The following is a 19,765-nucleotide window of genomic DNA, read 5'->3' as shown; positions in this document are numbered from 1 at the left end:
GCTCAGCATTACAAGAAGGACAATGGTGCCAGACTGTACCAGAATAGGTGAAAACAGGAGGAAAATAAACCAGTTGCAGCAAAACCCACTATCCCACAACTTTTTTTTTAATTGGGCAAGTTTCTCATTGTTCCTGAACCAGAAGATTTCATTAAAATTTATTAACCTTTTATTGTAAGATTGCTAAAGAAACTAATCTCTGATTTATAATGTGTACAAAACTACTCTAAATATTTCAGTAGTAACCCAAGAGCCAATAACTGCTAGCAATGTTTATTAAGTTTCTAAGGAGATGAGAATGAGATACATCATAGGAGAGGTAAGACAGTAACCCAGTAGATTAACAATTACACTGATTCTGTGGGCCGATAAGTGTGAGAAAGGATTTTTAAACTCATGAAAAGAGAAAACAAGTAGTGAAACCATAGGTCATAGTTCTCAATTTTAAGAAATCATATCACATTAAAGTTCTATAAATGAGATATTTCATTGCCTTCAGTAACAACATATTTTTTGCAGCATTTTTGAACATGCACTTGAAAGACTTTCCAATTCCTCTCCCTGTGATATTATTTTTACTTGGATGCAGTTTTGAACTACTAAGCTTTACATCTTATGAGGTGTGTATTGTAAATGAGTATTTTTTTGAGAATCATATAAATTCAGGGATGCCATTTAAAATTTGCAAAAAATATTCATCCCTTCACTATTCTGCCCGTGAATAGATGATTGTGATGTGGATAGCATGAGCTCAGATGTAGAAAAAGGAGCAAGGCCTGTGAAAGCTGCGACCCAGTTAAACATAGTGAACACAAAGCCTAGTCAATTCAGAATGAGTACACATACAGCTACTGAAAGTATTAGTGAATGTTAAGTTAATTAGTGAATGAATGTTAAACAGATTTTTAAAACTTGGAAAAAATGGCTGTTGACATAGGAGCTCAAGGAGACTTTGTATTGCTGGTACAGGACTTGAGTAGCAAAAGAATTATAATATTGAACTAATCTGTTTCCTCAATTAAGACTGTTTTATAGGATACCTGTTGGAAGAGAAACTAGTCTGTTAAGTGTGCAGATTTGGCCCAGGGACCATAATTTGCCAGTGTCTGCCCTAGTCAATCAGAATGGATGTGAGAACTTGTCTGAAATGACTGATTTTCCCAACCAAATTTAGCCAGTCATGTTAAAAATATTATACAAAACCTGTATTCATGTAAGAATGGGAAGCAGTTTACTACTTTACATGTCATAAACAGGTTTTGTCATCATATGATTTTGACACAAATGCAATTTGAGGTACTGCTATAAGTTTTACTATTTGTCAGCATCTCCTTCTAAGGAAGATACCAATGTTAAGACCCATGAAGTTTCTAGGATTTTTCTCTACTTGCCAGCTAATAAGCTAGCCTGCCAGTTTCATGATCCCAGCAAAAGACATGGGACTCTTGGACCAGAGGAAAAAAGTTTTATTATCCACAGCAATAGCAGTAACCAGAGTATGAACATTTTTTGTGCCTGTTTCCTGAACCCTAATCCCAAAGAGAGAAGCAAAGAGGGCCAGGTGAAATCTGCACCTACAGTGGGTTGTGTATCTGACCACAGTAGAAGAAATCTAAGCTTAGAGAACCTGAATCCTCTATAATGGGTAGTAAGCTCATTTGCATTCTTGTCTGTTCTTCCATGCACATCTTCTGTAGCCAATTATTTGTAGTTTTTACAATTTGATACAATCACTTACTCCTTTGTGAATGTTCTGCATGATTATCCACCTACCTGAAATCTCTTTCTTCATCTTATATGCCTGAAAATCTGCTGCATATTCTCCCCCATGCCAGTGTTCTTCCTATACTTGTTCTTTAAATAAAATAAATGTCTCTGAGGGAGATATTATCTTTATTTCACTGGACAGTAAAGTAAACCTGTCCTTTTCTCTTGAGGGAGACACTTGCTCTGCCTTCTAAGCCATACCAACATTCATGAAAAGATAGTCTTGGAAGAAAAACAATCAGTTCCTGCATTCATAAACCATGGAGAAACACAAGAGACACCTGGAGAATTATCTCCGAAATGCAAAGCTATCACTAACACAGTAGGTACTCAGTGTTTCCATAATAAGCGAATGTTCAATGGATACCTACAATAGGATTTGCATATTTCAACTAAATATCTCATGTTAAACATTGTTAATTAGTTATTGCATGAACTGCATTAACTTTCCAGTCTCTATCCCTTCTATTCTGCCACACATCTTCTATATAATACATGGTCAATCATTTGTAGTTTCTAGAATTTGATATCACTTACTCCTTTGTGTGATGCATCATTTAAAAATTGTCTTTTTCTGCTGTTAGATTTAGGAGTGCCTAGCATGTATTCTATTCTAATAGAGAGATGAATAAATAAGATGATGTATTTGTATAATATTAGGTCCAAAGATATGCAAATACCATGCAATGGATGAGTCCAGACTTACTTTATCATCTATTTATACCAGTAATTTTCTTTACTGCTGCATTTAACATGGATATATACACGTTTCAAAAGTTATTTTGGCAGGTAAGCATTCTTTTTTGGTACTGTCATTCATTCATGAACCACATATTATCTATGTTCAAATTAAATTTTTCTTTCCACAATCAGAAACAAAGGATAAAGGGTATGGAATTAATAAATTCAGCTTCATAATTTAGTGAATAAATTATATCTTGAAAATTATCTAGCATATCAAAGACCCAGGGGAAAAATTATGAAAGAAAACAGTAATTCTGAAAATCTGATTCACATAATTTCATACCAGATACAATTTTAAACCTAAAATGCTACAAGAGTGCTACGAAAAAGTGTTTTAGCTCCAGTAAGAGGAAATTGTTAAGAAAAGTCATGTTTTAAATACCTATATTCTAAAGCTTCCTACATTTATATCTAAGAGAATAAAAGCAGAGAAGAAAACACAGAAGCAGCTAAACTCTAATTCAAAAACTATAACAAATTTTTTAATGTGTGAGATTTGAGCTATATCAGGGAAAGGCCTCAAGAAAAAATATTTCAAATCATAAGCAGGTGTACATTTCTTTCAAAGTAATCAAGATAGTTTTGTAAATACAGACCATTACCTAAACCACATTAGAAGCAAATAATTTATTAGAAAAATTCATACTTTTAAACCAAATCCAGACACATGGAGTTCAGACAAATGACAGGAAGAAGGAATCAAAAAGAGTAGACTTAAAAGTGGTTTGCGTTGCGTCAGCTAAGCTCTGCCAACCCATCTCCTGCATCTTTGGTCAAGTGGAAGTCAGCTGACACAGAATGAGCTAGATGGTCCCACTCCTGTGTCTGCTGGTGGGTACTGTTGGTGCTGGCTGATTCTCTATGTCCAATAATCCTGAGTATGTTCTTCTTAAAATGGACTACAAAAGCAGTCCTATTTTTCTAATTGTAAAATTTATTTGCAGGTGCTTTTAATTACAGTTCCCAGCTTTTTCATTAATTATATGTTAGTTCTTTGGAATCTGGCATCTGTAAATAAATTATCTTTGAAGCCCACCCCAAGGTTATTATTTTCAGCTATCCTTGTAAGTTCAAATCCCATGCTAACTGCAGCTTCTATAAAAGACCCTGGTAGATATATTATTCTCTTTTTCTATATTTATATCATATTTCATAATGAATTTGTATTTGTTTTAACATCTTTTGTTTTAGGTAGCTTTTCACTATGAGAAGTCAGGTAGTGAAGGATTGGGGATTGAGGATTAAGCAGAGATTCTGGACATGATGCTTAGGGCAGAAGAAATGCCAGTAATGGGCTTATTTAGTGTCCAAAAAAGTATTATACCCAACTGTGGAATAGGGGAGGGGATTAGTTAACTTTTGACTGTATACCTTGACCCAACAGAACAGTTCTGGGACATTGTAATATTGCATGTACACTATGGTGACATATCGGTTACCCAATATTTGTTTTCCTTTGAAAAGAATCATTAGGACAATACCATTTTAAAAATGTTTTGCCTTTGGAGTCATTGTCACCCTTACATCTGAAAGTCTAAAAAGTAAAAAAATGGTAAAATCACCAATCATATAGTGTTCTGAGTATATACAATTTTAAGAAAAATAAGTCTGTATTTAAAAGTAAAATGCCGCTTCCATTTAGCCCAGAAAAGCAAAAGAATACAACAGCATTATGTAAGAAAAACAATAACTTAATTATCCCCCTCCATCATTTTTTAATAAGAAGAATGAGAAAAATTGCTTTAAAACAGAATATTAATATGGCACACCCATATTTGCACACATTTGCATGCACACAACACACATACCCTTTTCCATTTTAATTTCACTTTGTAGCCAGCGAAAAAGGAAATAGCTAACTAGGGCAGGTAGAAATGGAGTCGGGGAGACACATCAAGTGTAAATATGTTGATAAATGAGAGCTGAGCCTTCAAGACAAAGGACATTAAGAGAGTGAGATGACATCACACCTACTCTAAAATTGACCACATAATTGGAAGTAAAGCACTGCTCAACAAATGCAAAACAACTGAAATCATAACAAACAGCCTCTCAGACCATAGTGCAATCAAGTTAGAACTCAGAATACAGAAACCAACCCAGAACCACACAGCTTCATGGAAACTGAACAACTGGCTCTTGAATGTTGACTGGGTAAACAATGAAATCAAGTCAGAAATAAAGAAGTTCTTCGAAACCAATGAGAACGAAGACACAACGTGCCAGAACCTCTGGGACACATTTAAAGCAGTCTCTAGAGGAAAGTATATAGCAATAAGTGCCCATATGAGGAGAATGGAGAGATCCAAAATTGACACCCTATCATCAAAATTGAAAGAGCTAGAGGAGCAAGATCAAAAAAACTCAAAACCCAGCAGAAGACAAGAAATAACTAAGATCAGAGCTGAACTGAAGGAGATTGAGACACGAAAAACCCTTCAAAAAATCAATAAATCCAAGAGCTGGTTTTTTGAAAAGATCAAGAAAATAGACAGACCACTAGCCAGATTGATTAAAAAGAAAAGAGAGAACAACCAAATAGATGCAATAAAAAATGATAAAGGGGAAATCACCACAGATTCCACAGAAATTCAAACCATCATCAGAGAATATTACAAACAACTCTATGCGCATAAACTAGTAAACCTGGAAGAAATGGATAAATTCCTGGACTCCTGCGTCCTCCCAAGCCTAAACCAGGAGGAATCTGAAACTATGAATAGACCAATAACAAGGTCTGAAGTCGAGGCAGCAATTAAGAGCCTACCACACAAAAAAAGCCCAGGTCCAGACGGGATCACAGCCGAATTCTACCAGACACACAAAGAGGAGCTGGTGCCATTCCTTCTAAAACTATTTCAAACAATCCAAAAAGAGGGAATCCTTCCCAAATCATTTTATGAGACCAACATCATCCTGATACCAAAACCCGGCAGAGACCCAACGAGAAAAGAAAACTTCAGGCCAATATCCATGATGAACATAGATGCAAAAATCTTCAATAAAATATTGGCAAGCCGATTGCAACAGCAAATCAAAAAACTTATTCATCATGATCAAGTAGGATTCATCCCGGGGATGCAAGGCTGGTTCAACATACGCAAGTCTATCAACGTAATTCACCACATAAACAGAACCAAAAACAAAAACCACATGATTATCTCAATTGACGCAGAGAAGGCATTTGACAAAATTCAACAGCCCTTTATGCTAAAAACCCTCAATAAACTCGGTATCAATGGAACGTATCTCAAAGTAATAAAAGCTATTTATGACAAACCAACAGCCAATATCATATTGAATGGGCAAAAACTGGAAGCATTCCCTTTGAAATCTGGCACTAGACAAGGATGCCCTCTCTCACCACTCCTATTCAATATAGTACTGGAAGTTCTAGCCAGAGCAATCAGGCAAGAAAAAGAAATAAAGGGTATTCAAATAGGAAAGGTGGAAGCCAAATTGTCTCTATTTGCAGACGACATGATAGTATACCTAGAAGACCCCATTGCCTCAGCCCAAAAACTCCTGAAACTGATAAGCAACTTCAGCAAAGTCTCAGGATATAAAATCAATGTGCAAAAATCACAAGCATTCGTCTACACCAACAACAGACTTAAAGAAAGCCAAATCAAGAGCCAACTGCCATTCGCAATTGCTACAAAAAGAATAAAATACCTTGGAATACAACTCACAAGGAACGTAAGAGACCTCTTCAAGGAGAACTACAAACCACTGCTCAATGAAATTAGAGAGGACACAAACAGATGGAGAAACATTCCATGTTCATGGTTAGGAAGAATTAATATCGTGAAAATGGCTATACTGCCCAAAGTAATTTTCAGAATCAATGCTATCCCCATCAAGCTACCACTGACTTTCTTCACAGAACTGGAAAAAACCACCATGAACTTCATATGGAACCAAAAGAGAGCCCGCATAGCCAAGTCAATTCTAAGCAAAAAGAACACAGCGGGGGGCATCACACTACCGGATTTCAAACTATACTCCAAGGCTACAGTAATCAAAACAGCATGGTACTGGTACCAAAACAGAGATATAGACCAATGGAACAAAACAGAGGCACCGGAGGCAACACAACATACATACAACTATACAATCTTTGATAAACCTGACAAAAACAAGCAATGGGGAAAGGATTGCATGTTTAACAAATGGTGTTGGGAAAACTGGCTAGCCATGTGCAGAAAGCAGAAACTGGACCCCTTCCTGACACCTTACACTAAAATTAACTCCAGATGGATTAAAGACTTAAACATAAGACCTGGCACCATAAAAACCCTAGAAGAAAATCTAGGCAAAACTATCCAGGACATAGGAGTAGGCAAGGACTTCATGAACAAAACACCAAAAGCATTGGCAACAAAAGCCAAAATAGACAAATGGGACCTAATGAAACTCCACAGCTTCTGCACGGCAAAAGAAACAGTCACTAGAGTGGATCGGCAACCAACAGAATGGGAAAAAATGTTTGCAGTTTACCCATCTGACAAAGGGCTGATATCCAGAATTTACAAAGAACTCAAACAGATTTACAGGAAAAAAACAAACAAGCCCATTCAAAAGTGGGCAAAGGATATGAACAGACACTTTACGAAAGAAGACATATATGAGGCCAACAATCATATGAAAAAATGCTCATCGTCACTGGTCATCAGAGAGATGCAAATCAAAACCACATTGAGATACCATCTCACGCCAGTTAGAATGGCGATCATTAAAAAATCTGGAGACAACAGATGCTGGAGAGGATGTGGAGAAAAAGGAACACTTCTACACTGTTGGTGGGAGTGTAAATTAGTTCAACCATTGTGGAAGAGGGTGTGGCGATTCCTCAAGGCCTTAGAAATAGAAATTCCATTTGACCCAGCAATCCCATTACTGGGTATATATCCAAAAGACTATAAATCGTTCTACTATAAGGACACACGTACACGAATGTTCATTGCAGCACTGTTTACAATAGCAAAGACCTGGAATCAACCCAAATGCCCATTGATAATAGACTGGATTGGAAAAATGTGGCACATATACACCATGGAATATTATGCAGCAATCAGAAATGATGAGTTCGTGTCGTTTGTAGGGACATGGATGAATCTGGAGAACATCATCCTCAGCAAACTGACACAAGAACAGAAAATGAAACACCGCATATTCTCACTCATAGGTGGGTGATGAAAAATGAGAACACATGGACACAGAAAGGGGAGTACTAAACACTGGGGTCTATTGGGGGGAAAAGGGGAGGGCCAGTGGGAGGGGGAGGTGGGGAGGGATAGCCTGGGGAGAAATGCCAAATGTGGGTGAAGGGGAGAAGAAAAGCAAAGCACACTGCCATGTGTGTACCTACACAACTGTCTTGCATGCTCTGCTCATGTACCCCAAAACCTAAAATCCAATAAAAAATTAAAAAAAAAAAGCCAGCCACAAAAATAATACATACTGTGTAACTTCCATATGTACTGCGATACATGTGTGTTATATATATATTTTGTGTAAAAAAAAAAAAAGACCGTGAGATGACACTTTAGAAGAAGATGCCAACATCTGCCACCCAACCCTTGATTCTTGTCTTCCTCCCCATACTCTCAGCCTATATCCCTGCCTCCTTGCGACTGTCAGTGCCAGCCTTTTCTCCTCTATATTTGAGAGACTCTTATGATACCTGAGAGCTGACTTCACTCTTGTTTACAAGAGTGCTATGAGAAAGTATATTAGCTCCGGTAAGAGGAAATTGTTAAGAAAAGTCATGTTTTAAATACCTATGTTCTAAAGCATAGGTTTTAACTTGTCTAACTTTGTTATCTTGTAATCTAGTACTGCACTGATTTTCTACCTTACCATTGTTGAACTGAATTTATGCAGAGTATCTTGCAAGTGTATTTTCTTTCTTTTTTAATTGCATTTTTCTTTTTGGGGTACATGTGAAGAACATGCACGATTGTTGTATAGGCACACACATGGCAGTGTGATTTGCCACCTGCCTCCCCATCACCTATATCTGGCATTTCTCCCCATGCTATCCCTCCCCAACTCCCCACCCCTCACTCTCCCTCCCCTATGTCCCCCTGAAAGACCCCAGTGTGTGATGCTCCCCTCCCTGTGGCCATGTGTTCTCATTGTTCAACACCTACCTATGAGTGAGAACATACAGTATTTGATTTTCTGTTGTTGCGTCAGTTTGCTGAGAATGATGGTCTCTAGTTTCATCCATGTCCCTAAAAAGGACATGAAATCATTATTTTTTATGGCTGCATAGTATTCCATGGTATATGTGTGCCACCTTTTCCCTGTCCAGTCTATCATCGATGGGCATTTGGGTTGGTTCCAGGTCTTTGCTATTGTAAACAGTGCTGCAATGAACATTTGTGTGCCTGTGTAGAACAATTCATAATCCTTTGGATATATACCCAGTAATGGGATTGCTGGAACAAACGGAATTTTTATTTCTAGGTCCTTGAGGAATCGCCACACTGTCTTCCACAATGGTTGAACTAATTTACAATCCCACCAACAGTGTAAAAGTGTTCCTATTTCTCCACATCCTCTCCAGCATCTGTTGTCTCCAAATTTTTTAATGATTGCCATTGTAACTAGTGTGAGATGGTATCTCAATATAGTTTTGATTTGCATTTCTCTAATGACCAGTGATGATGAACATTTTTTCATGTTTGTTGGCCTCATATATGTCTTCTTTCATAAAGTGTCTGTTCATATCTTTTGCCCACATCTGAATGGGATTCTTTGTTTTTTCTTGTAAATCTGTTTTAGTTCTCTGTAGATTCTGGATATCAGCCCTTTGTCAAATGGGTAGATTGTAAAATTTTTTTCCCATTCCGTTGGTTGCCAGCTCACTCCAATGACTGCTTCTTTTGCTGTGCAGAAGCTGTGGAGTTTGATTAGGTCCCATTTGTCTATTTTGGCTTTTGTTGCCAATGCTTTTGGTGTTTTGATCATGAAGTCCTTGCCTACTCCTATGTCCTGAATGGATTTGCCTAGATTTTCTTCTAGGGTTTTTATGGTGTTAGGTCTTATGTTTAAGTCTTTAATCCATCTGGATTTAATTTTAGTGTAAGGTGTCAGGAAGGGGTCCAGTTTCTGCTTTCTGCACATGGCTAGCCAGTTTTCCCAACACCATTTATTAAACAGGGAATCCTTTCCCCATTGCTTGTTTTTGTCAGGTTGGTGAAAGATCAGATGGTTGTAGATGTGTTGTGTTGCCTCCAAGGCCTCTGTTCTGTTCCATTGGTATATATCTGTTTTGGTACCAGTATCATGCTGTTTTGATTACTGTAGCCTTGTAGTATAGTTTGAAGTCAGGTAGTGTGATGCCTCCAGCTTTGTTCTTTTTGCTTAGAATTGCTTTGGCTATAGGGGCTCTCTTTTGGTTCCATATGAAGTTTAAGGTTTTTTTTTTAGTTCTGTGAAGAAGGTAATTGGTAGCTTGATGGGGATAGCTTTGAATCTGTAAATTACTTTGGGCAGCATGGCCGTTTTTACAGTGTTGATTCTTCTTAACCATGAGCATGGAATATTTCTCCATCCGTTTGTGTCCCCTCTTATTTTGTTGAGCAGCGGTTTGTAGTTCTACTTGAAGAGGTCCTTTATGTTCTTAGTTGTATTCCTAGGTATTTTATTCTCTTTGTAGCAACTGTGAATGGCAGTTCATTCTTGATTTGACTCTCTTTAATTCTGTTATTGGTGTATAGGAATGCTTGTGATTTTTGCACATTGATTTTATATCCTGAGACTTTGCTGAATTTGCTTATCAGGTTCAGGAGATTTTGGGCTAAGACAATAGGGTCTTCTAAATATACAATCATGTCATCTGCAAATAGAGAAAATTTGACTTCCTCCTTTCCTAACTGAATACCCTTTCTTTCTTTTACTTGCCTGATTGCTCTGGCTAGAACTTCCAATACTATATTGAATAGGAGTGGTGAGAGAGGGTATCCTTGTCTAGTACCTGATTTCAAAGGGAATTCTTCCAACTTTTGCCCTTTCAGTATGCTATTGGCTGTGGGTTTGTCATATGTAGCTTTTATCATTTTATGATACATTCCATCAATACCTAGTTTATTGAGAGTTTTTAGCATGAAGGGCTGTTGAATTTTGCAAAGGCCTTCTCTGCATCTATTGAGATAATCATATGGTTTTTGTCTTTGTTTCCATTTTTGTGTTGGATTACAGTTATTGATTTGCGTATGTTGAACCAGCCTTGCATCCCCGGGATGAAGCCTGCATGGTCGTGATGGATAAGCTTGTTGATGTGCTGTTGCAATCTGTTTGCCAGTATTTTATTGAAGATTTTTGCATTGATGTTCATCACAGATATTGGCCTGAAGTTTCCTGTTTTAGTTGAGTCTCTGCCTGACTTTGGTATCAGGATGATGTTGGTCTCATAAAATGAGTTAGGGAGAATTCCTTCCTTTTACATTGTTTGAATACAGTTTCAGAAGAAATGGAACCAGCTCCTCTTTCTACATCTGGTAGAATTTGGCTGTGAACCCTTCCAGACCTGGACTTTTTTTGGTTGGTAGGCTATTGGTTGCTGTCTCTACTTCAGCCCTTGTTATTGGTCTATTCAGGGTTTCAACTTCCTCTTCTTTAGTCTTGGTAAAGTACAAGTGTCTAGGAATTTATCCATTGCTTCCTGGTTTGCTGGTTTATGTGCATAGAGCTGTTCATAGTAATCTCTGATGGTAGTTTGTATTTCTGTGGGATTAGTGGTGATATCCTCTTTATCATTTTTTATTGCATCTATTTGATTCTCCTCCCTTTTTTATTAATCTGGCTAGCAGTCTGTCTATTTTGTTAACTCTGTCTCACACACAAGCACAAACATTATTCTCATTGTTGGAAATACCACATATCTGTATGTGGGTTGTGGTTTATGGGTTGATATGTATTTTAAAATTAATTAGGTTGCAACCCTAATATTTGCCAATTTATGTATTTGTTTATATAAATATGTTTTGTTATGTTAATATATATAATATATATGTATTATGTATTACATATATAATATGTATGTATATGTAATATATGTATTTATATAGTATGTATTTGTTTATAAACATGTTTTAAGTTAACATAGATAATGTATAATATGATATATTAACTTAATATATATAATATATTAATATATTATATAATATACATATTAATATATAAAAATATATTTATATAATATATATTCATATATTAACTTTATATATTAATATATACATAAACTTACATATATATAACATAAACACACACATATATAACACAAATTAACAGGAAATTTAAATGTTGTCTAATGTATCTCTTTAGCAATCCACTCTAATGACCACACACTGGACATCCTTGTAGTCCAGAATCATTCACCTGTTTTTTCTTTTTTAAAGAGATGGGATCTTGCCCTGTCACTCAGGCTGGAATGTAGTGGTATCATCATAGCTCACTGCTACCTTAAACTCCTCACACCTGAGGATAGGCTCAAGCAATCCTCACACCTGAGCCTCCCAGGTATTGGGACTACTGGCATGTCACCACACCTGACTAATTTTTAAATTCTTTTTGTAGAGATGGAGTCTGCTATATTGCCCAGGCTGATCTCTGGCTTCAAGCCATCCTCTCCTCAGCCTCCCAAAGTCCTGGGATTATAGGCATAAGCCACCTCCCATGGTATCAGTGGAGATCATGCAGGGGGCAGTAATAGGGCATCCTTCTTTTCCATCCAGGGAGGTATCACCAAAGACCTAGTGAAGAGCCTGAAGCCCCACTCCTACATAGCAGTAAGAAGACAGCCCTTCTTTGGCTGTTTGTTACTGAAGACTTGAGTAGAGAACTTGAGGTTTTATTCCAACATGCCTATAAGAGGTGACCCCATGTCTCTTGCCAGAGCAGTGTCAGCAAATGCCTGGTAAAACCCAAGATTTAAATAAGATCCAGTGTCTTATAATATCTGCAGTGTCCAACTAAAAATTGAAAATCATTACACCAAGAACCAAGGTTATCCCAACTTGAATGAGAACAGACAATAAAAGACAGCAACCCCAAGAAGACACAGAAGTTGGAATTATCTGAAAAGGATTTTAACATAGCCATCATAAAAATATTTCAGCAAATACTAATAATTATAAACACTATTGAAATAGATGAAAAAAAATGGAAACTCTGGGCAAAAAAGTAAAGTTCCAGAAGAAAAAATAGGTGATATAAAGAGAAGCCAAATGGAAATTGCTCAGATAAAAAAAGTACAACAAACTCTTTTTTTTTTTTTTTGAGATAGAGTTTCGCTCTTGTTACCCAGGCTGGAGTGCAATGGCACGATCTCGGCTCACCGCAACCTCTGCCTCCTGGGTTCAGGCAATTCTGCCTCAGCCTCCTGAGTAGCTGGGATTACAGGCAGGCGCCACCATGCCCAGCTAATTTTTTGTATTTTTAGTAGAGACGGGGTTTCACCATGTTGACCACGATGGTCTCGATCTGTTGACCTCGTGATCCACCCACCTCGGCCTCCCAAAGTGCTGGGATTACAGGCGTGAGCCACCGCAAACTCTTTAAAAATTCAGCAAAGGGACTGCCTTGCACTTTTCTTCTTAAACTTATTCCTGGTCATTTAACTCTTTTTTTTTTTTTCTTTTCTTTCTTTGCAATCATAATGGGACTGGATTTTTAATTTTATTTTTGCATTATTCATTGCTAGTGTATAGAAGTACAACTGATTTTTCTGTACTGATCTTGCATCCTATAATCTTGGTGAACTCATTTATAGGTCGGTGCAAAAGTAATGGCAAAAACTGCAACTACTCTTGCACCAACCTAATATTAGCTCTAATAGGCCTTTTACAGTTTTTAGGGGTTGCTACATAGAGTCATGTCATCTGCAAATATATATATATACTTCACTTCTTGCTTTCCAAGTGGTATCCCATGCTTTCCCCATCTTTTAAAAATTCTTGCCTAACTGACCTGGCTAGAATTTCAAATACACTGTTGAATAGAAGTAGGGAGAGTAGATATTCTCGTCTTGTCCCTACTCTTAAGGAAAAACTTTGTTTTCACCATTAAGTATGCTGGTAGTTATGGGTTTTTCATAGATGCCCTTAGTTAATTCAAGATAGTTTCCTTCTGTTACTAGGGTTGTTTTTTTGTTTGTTTGTTTTCATCATATAAACGTGTTAGATTCTGTCAATTGCTTTGTCTGCATGTGCTGAGATTATCAAAAGCTTTTCTCCCTTATGGTGCAGTACCTTGATTTTCATGTTGAAACAAACCTACATTCCTGAGACAGCATTCCTTTGTTTCAACTGGAATAACTCCCTTTATGTTTACGTGTAAGGCAGATGTAGTGATGGGTGAACCCCCAAAGCTTTTTTATATGGTTGCTATGTTCATTTAATATTTGATATTTTAATTAATATCAAATATTATATCAAATAAAATACATATTTATGATTTCTTTGTGTTGGAAATATTCAATATCACCTCTTTTAGCTATTTGAAACTATGTAATATATTCATGTTAAACATAGTCATCTTACTATAGAAGACTAGAGCTTTTCCTCTTACCTAGTTATAATTTCATAAACTTTAAGGAATCTCTCTCTATTCTCCCTTCCTACAACCCTTCCTGTCTTCTAATATCTTCTTTTCTTTACTTCTGTGAGATCAACTTCTTAAGCTTTTGCATATGAGTGAGAACTTGTGGTGTTTAACTTTCTGTTCCTGGCTATTTCCCTTAACATAATGTTCTCCAGGCTCATCCACGTTGCCATAAATGCCAGGATTTCATTCCTTTTTATGGCTGGATAGTATTTCCATTATGCACATATACCACATTTTCTTATTCATTCATCTGTTGTTGGACACTGTGGTTGATTCCTTATCTTGGCTATTGTAAATAGGGCCGCAGTTTATATGAAAGCTGCCAGCCACAGTGGCTCACACCTGTAATTCTAGCACTTTGGGAGGCTTAAGTGGGCTGATCACTTGAGCCCAGGAGTTCAAGACCAGCCTGGGCAACAGAGCAAGACTCTGGCTCAACAACAAATAAAAAAGTTAGCCAGGCATGGTGGTACTCACCTGTAGTCCCAGACACTGAGGAGGCTGAGGTGGGAGGATTGTTTGAGCCTGGGAGGTTGAGGCTGCAGTGAGCCCTGGTCATGCCACTGCACTCCAGCCTGGACAACAAAGTGAGACCCTATCTCAAAACAAAACAAACAGCCAACATGAAAGTGCAAAAGATATCCCTTCAGTATGCTGATTTCCTTTCCTTTGGATAAATAGGAGCATAAATCACAAGGATCCATTGACAAGCCAAATAACCTTCACCATTCTCTAGGGTTAAAGAATAATGTATTCTCCCCTTCTGACTTCAACAGGGGATCTAAGACAAGCTTTAGAGCAAATACTCTAATTCCTTTATCCTGTAGCCTAGAGTTTTGGTGACTATCTTGCCATAAACTATCTCTTTGGTAACATAGTATCTTCTCTTTATTCTAGTGATATTTAGGTTTTGTTTATTTGTTTGTTTTATCCTTTAATGTGATTTCATTCAGTTCAGATACTCAAATCCTTCGATTTTGAATATTTGTTCATTTCTTAGAAAAATTTCCTCCATTCATCTCACTCATTTTCTTCTTTTATACTTCTGATTCAGTGGGCATTAAAACATTTAGATTGGATTTTTTTTCTTCTTTTTAATATTTACATCTTTTTTTCCTCACATTATCTGGGAAGTTTACTAAAGAATATTTTCAAACTCATTGATATTTTTCCTTATTTTGACAGTCATGTTTTAATTTGGAATTGCTTTTATAATTTAAAATTAAATTGTTTAATTTTTCATAATCTTTTCTTTCTGTTTTAAGGGAAATAATATCTCAAATATACCTGGGAATAATAATTTAGAGGTATTTTAATTACCTTCTGTTTTCTATATTGTCTACTTCCCGCTCACCATTTAAATTTTATTTTATTTTTTCACTGAGACTTCTTACTTTGATTTTAGGCTTTCTTCAGTGTCTGGAGTTCCTTTACTGGAGGCTTACAGAGGATGCAATATACAGAGAGGTGGGCGTTTGTTTGTAGAGAACAGGCAACAATTAGATGAGAGACTCCAAAAGCTGGAGTGTAATGGCCTTCACTCTGGGGTCCCTGACCCCTACTGCTCTAGGAATAATCCCAGTATATTCGATCAATGACTTTAATCACCACTCTAATTTCTGGCTGTGGACTAAGTACCTGGCTGTTCAAAGTTGTGCTTTGGAATACAGAAATGGCTGCTTTTGACTAAAGCTTTAATTCTGTTACTCACTCCAGCTTCTTTTGTCCTCAGGGTCCTGGGTCTTTTCAGGTTCTACAGGGCTTTCTCTGCGGGTGTAATCTGCTTTACACATCCGTGAGGCTGGAGCTTTTTTCATTCTGCACCTTCATAGGTCATTCCTCTGTCTACTTTATATCTTTTGTGAATTTGTTTCTTCACAATCTCTTGCCACTGAAGGTTATTCTTCTCTTTGTTGTTTTACATTTAACCCTTTTATTTTTCCTACCGTAATTTCAATGGCATCTCAAGAAGCATTAGAGATAAATATTTTGGTTGCATCTGGTTTTTTTGAAACTGAAGTTAATCAGCTCCCTTTTCCTGGCAAATTTCCACAACTCATGAGATTGGAAAATGCCAATTGAATAGCATATGTATTTTCCATCAATCTACTAGCTAGATATTGGTTAATTTTACTTCTTGAAATACAAGTGTCAGTAAAGAAGTTATCAACTATACTCTGGTTTCTCTTCAGATTGTATAAATCTTTTGCTTTTTACTAAAGATTTCCATGGAGGGGAACAACTCTGAGTCTGAAACCAATTTTTTGAGGTCTTGTTTCAGCAAGGTTTCAAAAAAAAAAGTTCCAACTAAGAAATGATTCATCCGTGCTTAGTTTTGTAACAAATATTAGAAATATAAATCCCTAATTCTGCTGAAATTCTCATATAAAGCTTTTTCGTCTCTCCACTGTTGTCGTTGACTTTAAGGATGTGTTCATATTCACTGCTGAGTTCTTCACATTCATCCCCCTCCACCTATTTAGAATGTCGCATCTTGTATAATGTAGACTGTAGTATCTTCTTGAGAAAGAACATTGGCAAAATCTAAAAACTGAGATAAAACGATGTCTGAGCAGTCAAAAAAAACTGCACAACCAAATCACATGAACTTTCTAAACAGCATTTCAGAGAAGAACATCTAACAAAGATTTTTCTTTTCATTCAATGGTAATGGAAAATTCAAAGCAGCAAATTTAAAAAGGGTGAGGGGTTACTATAAGCAGAAAAATTACAGCAGTCTGGCAATTAGGAAGAGGACAGAGAAGAAAGCCTACTGTGAGAAGACCTAAATATGCAAAATGCAAAATATTTCACGTTAATGTTAGCAAAAACTTCCTTAAGGGCCAACAGAAAGTGTATATGTTCATTTTTATGTTATATCTAAGAAGAATCATTGACAATTATAGTGATAGCTTTTTGTTAATTTTAAATTGCATAAAAAATGTAAATTTTATTCAGAGGGCTACAGGAAGACATGTTAGTAACAAGATTTTGTTACACTTTGGACAAAATAGCTATTTTTCAAAGTGCTGATGCATGAAAAATTGTTTTTCATGAGTGTAAGCACTAGAGTGAAAATTAAATGTGTTTCTCACTTATTCCACTTAATCATGGTATATTTTTGAGAGATTTTCTGAACATCGCAGAGACTCTGCTTTCTCATCTGTACCTAATAACTGCACTTATCCAGTTCATGTGAATAAATGGTCCCAATAAAATGTCTATCACATTACTTAGTACATTCATCTTGAATATTTATTATCATTATACGTTAATTTTCATTGCAGACTCTGGAAATTTTATTTTAGTAATATAGTCACCAAGTGACTACATTGTTTTTATTATTTTATTATTGAACTTATTTATAAATATACATAATTATGAATTTATATATAATTCTGAATAAAATTATTTAATTTATTATATTATATTTTACTTAATCATTTTTATGGTAAATATTTAGGTGATTACATCTTGTTTCTTATTCTTGAGAATGTTAAGATTATGTTAGATGTTATATATCTTTGAAGAACATGTAGGAGTTTGACCGTTAGTTTTTTTTAATGAAGTGGAATATGGCAAATCTCATGTAGTATTAATTTTAATGTCAATGAGGCAATGGAAAATCAAAACAGCATTGTAGACTAAAGGTATCGAGAGGGCAATACAGTGTATAGAAAAGAAGTATAGTCACAAAGAATGTTTCTGATTTATGTTTTTCAGGTACATCTAGTTCTTCTATTTGTCTGCCTATAGTTGGTACACTCATAACATTTTAATTTATTTCATGTGTTGTCATAGTTGTCCTCTGTGTTGTCCTGGGAAAGAAAATGCTACCTGTTTGTGAAAAAGAAGATGAGTGAAACAGGGCCAGTTTCAATTGTTAAAAAAGAAGTTCTGAGGGCTCTGGCAAAATTCATCATGAAAATTGTTGTTCTGGAAAAAACTGTTTTCCACATGCTTGGCAATTCCTGCAGTGAAGGATATATCCTGGTTAAAGTGATAGTTCACTCTGGAGTAGTATAAAGGTAGGCTGTTAGTTGTCATTAATACTTATGGTAAATTGAGTTTAAGAGTCTTTACTGAGGACAGATTTTTGCGAGGGAGAATATGGACCACAGACAACCGGTGGGAGGAAGTTCATTGAGTGGTAAAAAGGTAAAGATTGGAAGGAGATTTTTCAAAGAGACTATTGCAGTAGTCAAGATGAGAGCTGACGGTGGCCTGGACTAGAGTAGCAGCAAAGGGGACTGAGGGATTAAGGACACATTTAGGATGGCAAGATTGGCTGAAGTAATTAGTTGTGGTAAAAGAGCAACATGTAAGAATTGTCCTGATGACTGTGTGTTTTCGGTGTTAGATAAAGAAAACGTTTACAAATAGGGGAAAGGTTAGAGGAAGAACAGACTTTGGAAAGAGAATCCGGAGCTCAATTTCGAACAAATGCCTGTTTTGCATCCAAGGGAATATGTTAATTAAGTATCTTTATACATGAATCTGAAATGTATGGAACATATAAGGACCAATGGTATAAATTTTAGAGTATAGTGAATATACTCTCCAAGGGGACAAATCATAAGTTATGACCCTCACTATTATAGAGTGGAAATAATATGTAAGCTCTGTAACTGGAGTATTTTTATGCCCAACTAAGCATTTGAAAATCTACTTCGGTCAGGCTCAAGAGAATCTGAATGTGAATCTCCCAATTTTTACTCATAGATTCCTCTTACTATGTGCTGCCATGAGGGGGCGTGTTTGGGCTGTATTCTGTGACCTCGAAGGATAGTGACATTAATGTCTAGGTACATATACCTAGAAGTCTAGTGACAGAATCTGTGTGAACCAAGACTTCACTTGAGACAGCCTCACGTGGAGAATGTAATGAGCCATTCTCTTCTCGCATACAGGTAACTGGCAGGTTTGTGAATTTGTTACTGTCATTTTGTACACTTCAAATTTAAGATTCAACCTTCCAAATTAAATCATGCGTTTGGTAGCAGCAATTATCATTTTAGAAATAAATGAAAACAATGATTTGGTTAAATATATAATCCAATTTTATTAATTATTGGTTTCAAATTAGGTTATATTAATATTAATGTCTTTGAATGTTTTTATTCATTCCCTGATTCAGGTCCCCTCTCATCATCACCAATTGAATGGCTGCTTTGATTTGCATTTATTCAGATTATTAATAAGTATGAACATATATTTATGTATTTGTTAGCCATTCAAGTTTCCCCTTGTGTGAAGTTCTTGTCTACATCTTCAAGTAATATCTGGGTGACTATATTTGCAGAATTTTTTTTTTTTTTTGAGATGCAGTCTTGCTCTGTCACCCAGGCTGGAATGCAATGGTACAATTTCTGCTCACTGCAACCTCCGCTTCCCTGGTTCAAGCAATTGTTCCTGCCCCAGCCTCCCAAGTTGCTGCAATTACAGGCACCAGATACCATGCCCACCTAATTTTTGTATATTTTATTGAGATGAGGTTTCCCCTTGTTGGTCAGGTTGGGCAGGTTGGTCTTGAACTCCTGACCTCAGGTGATACACCCACCTCAGCCTCCCAAAGTGCTGGGATTACAGGCGTGAGCTACTGTGCCCAGCCAGAAATATAACTCTTAATGTAGTAAAA

General features: G+C 36.4%; 1 non-coding gene across 1 annotated transcript; it reads left to right on the top strand.

Annotated features, from left to right (window-relative positions):
• The first annotated feature begins 16,299 nt into the window (after nt 1-16,299).
• Nucleotides 16,300-16,415, top strand: LOC118148269 (U5 spliceosomal RNA). Its single transcript, XR_004735023.3, has one exon. It is a non-coding gene; the product is annotated as a U5 spliceosomal RNA (small nuclear RNA).
• Nucleotides 16,416-19,765: the final 3,350 nt, after the last annotated feature.

The sequence above is a fragment of the Callithrix jacchus genome, chromosome 15 (genome assembly GCF_049354715.1).
Source record: "Callithrix jacchus isolate 240 chromosome 15, calJac240_pri, whole genome shotgun sequence".
NCBI classification, from domain to species: Eukaryota; Metazoa; Chordata; class Mammalia; order Primates; family Cebidae; genus Callithrix; species Callithrix jacchus.
The sequence above is the reverse complement of the archived record's forward strand: the minus strand, read 5'-3'. Positions and strand labels throughout refer to the sequence as shown.